We start from the raw sequence: 10,000 nt of genomic DNA, 5'->3' as shown, positions 1-10,000 counted from the left end.
GTGTATAGGTTATTTTCAATTCCTTCCATGTTGATTCCTAGAAGATTTTTTGGATCATCCCTTCCCCAGTCAACATGTGGAGCTGGCACAACGACATTGTCCCCTATTTCCCCAGCTTTTAAGTCTATCTTACTCATTTGACCATATGTTCTGCTTGGGACACTTGACCCTTTCTGGTCCTCTTGCAGTTCTTGGAAATTTATTGTTGTCTTCATGCAATATGCGGTGCTGAACTAATGGACCTGGGGTGGATAGGTGAAGATGGTGATTGACTCATCAAGGGACTAGGATGGCTGCGTGGTGATGATGACAGGCTCAGAGGCCTCGAGTGGCTTGTCAGTTGGATCAGTAGGAGGCTGGGCTCCTAGTGCTACAAGATCATCTTCTGTCTCTAAGCGGTCAATGACCTCCTGAAGCAAACTAGTGGAAGAGAGTCCATCTTTTGGATTCTCTCCAAGCAAAGTAGAATAGGGAGTACTCTTGATCCCTGAATGCTATGATGAGTTCTTCTGGTTCTGAACAAAACGAAGGCCTCGGGACCAATCTCGGGTGTTGTTGTCAGTGAGCCAAGCAGTCAGCATGTCTTTGATATTTGAGTTGGCCTGTTCAACTGAACCTTGACTCTGTGCTTCTCTAGGGGCTTCCCATGCACAAGATGCAGCCAGAGATCCTTCATCTCTTGAACCACATAGGAAGTGAACTCAGATCTATTATCTGATTGTAGGATGCATTGATAACCAATCAATAAGAAGATACCCAAAAGCTGAAAAGCAACCTCAGCTACTCTCTTGGATGTGAGTGGGTGTAGGATGACAGAATTGGTCAGATGGCACTGGTACAACATAATCCACTTGAGTTGGGTCTTGCGGAGATGACTGCATGTCAATTAAATCGACTTGGCAGCGAGAATTTAGATCGTAAGTAAGGGCCGAACCACAACTCCCTTTGTCTTGGTAATGCAGTAGGACTTGAACAGGTCGACAGCCTCCATTGTGATGTTTGCATATTTAGAGTATGATATTAGTTTTAGTTAAATCTACATCCCAATTTTTTTCAAACTATAATCTAAAACTGCTTATATTGAACAGGGTACTTACTTGTTGAATTGCCTGCTCATATGGTTATAAGAAATCAAAATAAATGAATTACCTGCTCACATAGTTAAAAGAAATCAAAGAAAGGGGCCATTTAAAACAAAACTAAATTAACATCTCAGGTAGTTAGATTTAAATTGAACACCTGTGCTTGAAACAACTCAGGCTACAATTTATATGGAAATGAAATATATGAAAATTATATGGAAATGTTTACCAGATATACATAAATCAATACTAATTATAACATAAATATTCAAAACCAACTTTCAGTGTATAAGAATCCGTGTCAACACCCATATATACTTAAAACCACATAAAAGTGGTATTTGCAAACAAATACTGTACCAGAATTACACAGTTTGCCTGAATTCTATTAGGCAAAGTGTGTAGTAAGAACTACTAAATTTCAGTCATTTCGCGTAATGCCTGGAAATTTTAGCCATTTGGCGAAATCTCCAAGTGAATCAGTTATTTCACGCAATGCCTAAATTTTTTAGGCATTTTGTGAAATGCCTGGTTACACAATTTTCTTGTAACACACACACACTAATATATATATATATATATATATATATATATATATATATATATATATATATATATATATATATATATATATATATATATATATACTGTATATATATATATATATATATATATATATATATATATAAATAAATATATATATATATATATATATATATATATATATATATATATATATATATATATATATATATATATATATATACAGCCCCACACACATCATCATTATTATTATTATTATTATTATTTTGATTATTATTATTATTAGTAGTAGTAGTAGTAGTAGTAGTAGTAGTAGTAGAAGTAGTAGTAGTAGTAGTAGTAGTGGTAGTAGTAGTATTATAATCATTATTATTATTATTATTATTATTATTATTACTATTATTATTATTATTATTATTATTATTATTATGTAAGCTACAACGCTAGTTGGAAAAGCAAGATGCTATAAGCCCAAGGGCTCTAACAGGGAAAAATACCCCAGTGAGGAATGGAAATAAGGAAATAGATAAATGATAGGAGAAATAATTAACAAAACAGTAATAAAATCGAAAAAAAAATATTTCATTCATAATCTATAAACATACTGTTCAACATTTGCCGCAAGTTTGAACTTTTGAAGTTTTACCGATTCAACTACCAGATTATGAAGATCATTCCACAGCTTGGTCACAGCTGGAATAAAACGTTTAGAATACTGTGAAAGCCTGACTATTACAATTAATTTCATGCCTAGTATTACGAACAGGATGGAACTGTCCAGGAAGATCTGAATGTAATGGGTGATCAGAATTATGAAAATCCCATGCAACATGCGAACGACAATACCAAAAATTAATATCTAGATCTGGAATAAGATATTTAATAGATTGTAAGTTCCTGTCCAACAAGGTAAGATGAGCATCAGCAGCTGAAGACTAGACAGGAGAATTAAAACACTTCAGAAAAGATTGATCACCGAAAATCTTAAAAGACCTTCTCAATAAGCCAATTTTTTTTTTTTTTTTTTTTTTTTTTTTGTGCAAGTGAAGAAGACACAGACCCAATGTGTTTTACAAAAGTAGATTTGCCGACTAGAATGACACTTGAAATTTTAAAAGTCATACAGAGTTAAAGAAATATTATCAATGCTGAGATCTGGATGTTTAGGAGCCACTATCCTTGATATGCTTACAATCAGACAAACAACAGATTTTAAGCTTAAAAAGTACTTCTTTCTTGATTAGCCTATTCTCTTGTCAAAAGTGCAGATATTTGGATTTATGTCTATTTTTCTCAAGTTTTTCCCTTAACTAAGACCACCAGCCACTGTTCCTTACTAGAGCTTGGGGGGAGGGGGTTTAGCAGTTGGAAAATGCCGCCTTCTCCTCTTAGAAAATATCTTTGCACCTGAAATGGTCAGTGACATCGACATCGTGATTCTTTCACAAGATGAAAGGAAATGGAAGGACACCTTTTTAAAAAGGAAGGACTAATTGACAAACAGATTGCCAAAGAAAAGGAAAGTGGTGACAATCCTTCAGAAATCTGCACTGTATTTGATATATGGCAGAACAAGATTTAGCACTGATAGTTTACATTGACAATATTCTGGGTAATCGCCACTGAAACATGAAAATAATACTGTAAATTCCAGAGGACGTTTATAACTAATATCAGAGTCTGATGGGTTTTTTTTATAAAAGAAACTATCTGGACTATGTCTGTTAAAATCCAAAGTCCCCTTCATATTTGTTTGCTGAAGTTCAATATGAATTCATCCAAAGTATTGCATTTACTGCAAGAAGCACCTTGCTGAATTTCTTTCAAGGAGTTAAGTATTACGTCATAATGCTTGATTTAACTCCAGAGTCTGCACATGGGGGACAAATTTTAGAGAAGAAGTTATGTAGCGATAAACTATTTAGAGGAAAATCAGTTTGTGTGAAAGAGAATTTCCTTGGATTTATCCAAGGAAATATAAATATATATAAATATATATATATATATATATATATATATATATATATATATATATATATATATATATATATATATATTTTATATATATTTATATTTATAGATTTATATTCATATTTATATATTTATATATATATATATATATATATATATATACATATATATATATATATATATATATATATATATATATATATATATATCGTTTTGCCAATAGAAATAAAATAATAGATACCTTGATCATTCATAGTCACTGTAGTATCACCAATTCTGTACTTTTCTGTTCTTGGGGTTTTTATATTCATACCTTATCACCATAGTGTTAACCAAAGACAAGTAACATAATTATCAAATAAAACATTAGATAATTGTCTTCTGCAAACTAGAAATTAGACGAAATTAAAAACTTATAAGCCTTTGAAATAAAAAGATAAAATTGTAACTGAAGAACAAATGATAGATATAATAAATCGTAAGGAAAAACATAATAGGCTTGACAAACCCGGAGCTTTTAATTGATCGATATTGCGAATGAGTTTGTAGCAAAGAATAATCATCGTCAGTGTGCTTTGGTAAATTCACCACATAGGCCTACCGATATTTATGATACCTATTGTGTACATTTTGTTATTGGTCGCATAAAATTCGTCCAAAAAAAAAAAAAATTTGTCGTTACTAGAATCCGTTTTCCGAGGTCAGGAAACCGTTCTTCTTTGTTGTGCAAACTCGCTTCCTAAGCCATATCCTAATCATTCTTTCTAGTTGTGCTCTCTTCCTTGGCCCTCTTTATTTCCTCATCTTTTCTTCTTATCTAACTGATTTTATTCTTTCATTGCCGCATATTAAAGTGTCTAACTGTCTATACATGTCTGAAACACTTGGGATTTCCTCTGCTCCTTTCTTGTTGCTCCTCACTTTATTCAGAGGAACTTTTCCAAACAACAAAATAACCCATCGAATCTTCCGTTTTTTTATCGTCTTCAATAGGGATTTCAGGGCGAAAGATTCTAATATAATCACTTATGTATAATTATAGAAATGATTGAATCTTCGGGAAAACATGAATTAATTTGTTAAATATATCATCTAATCCAATGAAAAAAGGGGATTTCAAATTTGGGAGTTAAATCATAGAAAATTCACATACTAATTTTCAAGGTTAGGATATTTTAAACTTATTTTGAACTGTAGTGAGCGTGAAACACGGTAGTTGGTTCTTCTTTATCTTCTGGTTTAACAATTTTATTTTTGGTGTAAACCAATATTTTCTCGAACATTGCAATTAGAGCTATTGGGCAACAGGTGTCCATGGGGCCTTTGGGTTCTATCTATTAAGGACTCAAAGACTGTAAGTTTGTATTCCCTTGAGCATAACAGAAATCTTTAGTATCTTGAAGAAAGTTTGATATTAATGTAATCTCGGTCTACCTGGATCTTAGTTGAGATAAGCATAGCTACCTATAGTTAACCTCTTGAGAGAAGAATTGATTGGTATTTTCAGTGTTGTCAAGTGTACGAGGAAGGAGAATATGTGAAGAATATGCCAGACTATTCTGTGTATGTGTCGAGAAACTAGAAATGAGCCGTAACCAGAGAGATGGATCGAATACAGTACTGTCCGGCTAGAATATAGATGGTAACATAAACGTTTAACAGATTTTTAAGTTGGTAACGATACACCCTTGTTTAGTCTCATTTTCGTAAAAAGATTCAATTATAACATCACTTACTTCCTGGTACTCTCGACGATGCATCATGCGTAAGACCTCGTGCGGAGGCTCCTTCAAGTAACCCCCTCTAGATCTACCTCTCCCCCCTTGGTGTACCCCTTTCCCTAGATCTACACCTTCCCCTAGATCTACCCCGTCTTCTACGTCTACCTCTTTCCCTAGGTCTACTCCACCCTACGTCCACCCCTTCCTTTACTTCTACCCCTCCCCATCGGTCTATCCCTTCGCCTAAATCTACCCCTTCCCATAAGTCAATCTCTTCCTCTAGGTCTACCCTTCCCCCTTGGTATACCTCTTCCCCTAGATCTACCCCCTAGGTCTACCCTTTTCTATAGTTCTACCCCTTCCTCTAAGTCGACCCCTTCCGCTAGGTCTCCTCCTTCTTCTAGGTCTCCTCCTTCCTTTAGTTCTACCCCTCACCCTTTTGTCTACACTTTCCCCTAGGTCTACCCTTTTAACTAGGTTTTCCCCTTCCTCTAGGTCTACTCTTTCCTTAAGGTCCATCCCTTCCCCTAGGTCTACCATTTCCCTACTACACCTTTCCCTAAGTTTACCCCTTCCTCTAGGTTTAAAACCCCATATGGTCTACTCCTTCTGCCTAGATCAACCCCTCCCATAGGCCTCCCACTTCCAGTAGATCTACCCCTTCCTCTAGGTCTACCCATTTCTAGAGGCTTTTGCCTCTCTTAGGTCTACTCCTTCCTCTATGTCTACCCCTCACCTAGGTGTACCCTTTCCTTTAGATGTATTCCTCCTACCTTGGTCTACCCCTTCCCCAAGGTCTACCCATTTTTCTAGGTCTACACCTTCCCTTAGGTCAAGGTCTACCTCCCCTTGGTCTAGTCGTTCCCCTAGGTCTACCCCTTTCCTAGGTCTAACCCTTCCCCCAGGTGTACCCCTTCCCCTAGCTCTACCACTTCCCCTAAGTCTACCCTTCCCCTAGGTCTACCACTCATCTAGGTCTACATCTCCCTTAGATCTAACCCCCACTAGGTCTACCCCTTACTCTAGGTCTACACCTTCTTCTATGTCTACCCCTCCCTTCTTGATCTACCCCTTTAGGTCTACCCATTCCCCTAGGTTGACACCTCGCCTATTCCTACCCCTTCTTCTAGGTCCACTCCTTCTTCTAGGTGTACCCCTAACTTAGGTCTACACCTTCCTCTAGGTTTACCTGTCGCAATTTGGTCTATCTCTCCCATAGGTCTACCCCATCCTTTAGGTCTACCCCTCCCTGAGGTCTACCCCTTCCTCTAGGTGTACCCCATCCTCTAGGTCTACCCCTTCCTTTTGTGTATCCCATCCTTTATGTCACGTCTTCTTCCTTGGACTACTCCTTCCCCATGTCTACCCCTCCCTAGGTCTACCCCTTCTTCTAGCTCTACCTATTCCCCTATGTATACCCGTCTCCTAGGTCTACCCTTTCCTCTAGGTCTACCCCTTCCTCTGGTCTATCCCTTCCTCTAAGTCTACCCCATCCCAAATGACTACCCCTACCCTAGGCCTACCTCGTCGTTTATCTCACCCCTCCTCCCTTTGTCTACTCTTTCCCCTAAGTCTATCCCTTTCTCTAGTTCTACCCCTTCCCCTGAGTCTGCCTACCCCTTCCTCTAGGTGCACCTGTCCTACCCCTTACCCTGAGTCTACCTTCCCCTAGGTCTACCCCTTCCTCTAGGTGCACCCGTCCTAACTTGGTCTACCTCTCCCCTAGGTCTACTTCTCCCCTAGGTCTACCCCATCCTTTAGGTCTACCCCTTCCCCTACGTCTACCTCTTCCTCTAGGTCTATCCCTTTCTCAAGGTCTACCCATTCCCCTTGAGTATCCCATCCTTTATGTCACCCCTCTTTCCTTGGTCTACACCTTCCCCAAGGTCTAACCATCCCCTAGGTCTACCCCTTCCTCTAGTTCTATCCCTTCCATTAGTTCTACCCCTCCCCTAGGTTTACCCCTTTCACTAGGTATACCCCTTCCCCAACATGTACCCTTTCACTATGGGTATCCCATCCTTTATGTCACACCTCCTCCCTTGGTCTACTTCTCCCCCTAGGTCTACCCCTTCCCTAAGGTCTACCCCTATCTTAGGTATTACCCTCCCTCTAGGTATACCCCTCGCTCCTTGGTCTACCCATTCCCTCAAGTCTGCTCCTCCCTTAGGTCTACCCCTTCCCCTATGTCTACCCCTTACTCTATGTCTACCCATTTCCCAACGTCTACCCCTCTCCTAGGTATTACCCTTCCTCTAGGTCTACCCCTCGCTTCTTGGTCTACCCATTCCCCCAAGTCTACTTCTCCCTTTGGTCTACCCATTCCCCCAAGTCTACTCCTCTCTTTGGTCTACCCCTTCCCATAAATCTACCCCTTCTTCTAGGTCTACCCCTTTCCCAAGGTCTACCCATTCCCTATGGGTATCCCATCCATTATGTCATCCCTCCTCCCTTGGCCTACTCCTTCCCCTAGGTCTACCCCTGCCCTAGGTCTACCCCTTCCTCTAGTTCTACTCCTTCCCCTATGTCCACTCCTCCCCTAGGTCTACCCTTTTCACTGGGTCTAGCCTTCCCCAAGGACATCCCCTTCCCTATGGGTATCCCATCCTTTATACCACCCCTACTCACTTGGTGTACCCCTTCCCATTGGTCTACCCCTCCCCTAGGTATTACCCTTCCTCTATATATTACCCTTCATCAATGTCTACCCCTTGTTCCTCGGTCTACCCATTCCCCCAAGTCTACTCCTCCCTCAGATCTACCCCTTCCCTTAGGTCTACCCCTCCCCTAGGTCTGTCCCTTCATATAGGTCTACCCCTTCCCATAGGTCAACCACACCCCTTAGTTCTACCCCTCCCACGCCTTCCCTGAACAGTCATCTATTCTCATATTTCAATTTTTATTTTTAGTTTTAATTCAGTAATGGCGGGACCTGATAAAGGAAACAGTAATACAAAGAAGCTTGTAAAACGCCTTATTACAAGTAAGAAAATAGCTCAGTAAGAATCCCAACGAGTAGCTTACCAGTAATTGTTCCGGGAAATAATTTTGGCACAATATTGAAAAACTTGTTTTTATTGTAGTCTTTATATAAGTTTCCTCTAAATGACTTTCATTGGAAATGTGCTGAGAAGTGTGACTATGTTGTTCCCGTCGAACACATTGAGAAAATAACTTTTAAATAGAAAGCTTTATTATTATATGTCTTGAGTGACAATATATATATATATATATATATATATATATATATATATATATATATATATATATATATATAATTAATACAATTATGAAGATATATTGGCAGTTTCCGTTTTATCTCTTTCCTAAGTTCCTCCATTGAGAGTGAGGCGTCCTTTTTCTTCTCGCTAAGTTCAATATCATTTATATCTGTTTTATCCAATTCTCAATGAAATAGCTAGAATTAGTTCTGACTCGGAAACCTTTACAAAGAAAACATAAAATGGTTTCATGAATATCAACACTATACTGTAGATATAATAAAAATGTATATCAATAAATCGATTTTTTTATTCAAAACCACACAAAGCAAAGGTAAAATAATTATAATGATAATAATTTCTAAAATTTAATAGTAAATATAGCATTCAAAATCATTATTCGTTCTCCCTTCAAAGTGAGAGTAAAAAAGGCAACCACTCGTAGGCCTTCACCATAGATATCACCTCTAGATACCGCGTTGGCCAATGTTAGGGCATACGTGAAGACTGCAGCCGTCTTCCCCCGGTGAAAGGTCTATATATTTAGACCTTGGCTTGGTAGACATGTACAGGGGCTGCATGGCATTCAATGGAAATAATTGTCGCGCTCACAGTTTATCGCAAAATGGGTGCATGCCGCTTCGAGGGTCTGTAAGCCAGCAGTTCTGAGACTGTCTGAGATGCATTCAAAATGGCCATTTTGACCTTAGACATGAAAATCAGATGTATCAGTTGGAAGACTCAAGTTCAGCCTCATTACAGCTTCATGATTTTCTAGGGGGGAGGGGGATAATCATATGGTCAAACCCCCTTATCATGTGTAGGGGTCACCCTCCCTGGACATAATACTATGCAGTTTGAACTTTAATTCTTCTCTGTGGTACCTTGAGTTTGAATGCACTCAGCAAGATGATAGTCCAGTAATAACACTATACTGAATCTAGTTGCAAAAGCACAGCTCATTTATTACTATGTTCCAGTAGGCCTACACATCTTACAAAGCAGTAGAAATACAATGCAACTGCAGAGTTTTTGCCACTTTTTTTTTACACAGAATTTGCAATAGGATTTAAGTTTCAATTGTACAATTTTTCAGCAGCACTGTTTTACATGTATTTTTTCCCCATGACCATATCCAAATTTACTGTTTTCTATCTAATTAGTAACAAATAAGTGTAAATTATTATACGATTTCTGACTCCATGTAGTGTGTATTAAATAACACATGTAGATATCAGTGTTGAGAGCTCTGTATAACTTACAGACTTTGATCGCATAATATAGATGTTCAATCATTTCAGTAGAGATATTAAAACAAACGACATGAAAACTTTAAATTCTGAGAGGGGGTGGGCAAGAAGACCCCTCTCATGGGGAATTGCTTCCCTTCCCCCCCCCCCCCCCCCCCCTTTGGCTACGCCATTGAAGTAACATGATTATCAATTAAAACATTACATTATCT

The sequence above is a fragment of the Palaemon carinicauda genome, unplaced genomic scaffold (assembly GCF_036898095.1).
Source record: "Palaemon carinicauda isolate YSFRI2023 unplaced genomic scaffold, ASM3689809v2 scaffold4, whole genome shotgun sequence".
NCBI classification, from domain to species: Eukaryota; Metazoa; Arthropoda; class Malacostraca; order Decapoda; family Palaemonidae; genus Palaemon; species Palaemon carinicauda.
This window is presented reverse-complemented; position numbering follows the sequence as displayed.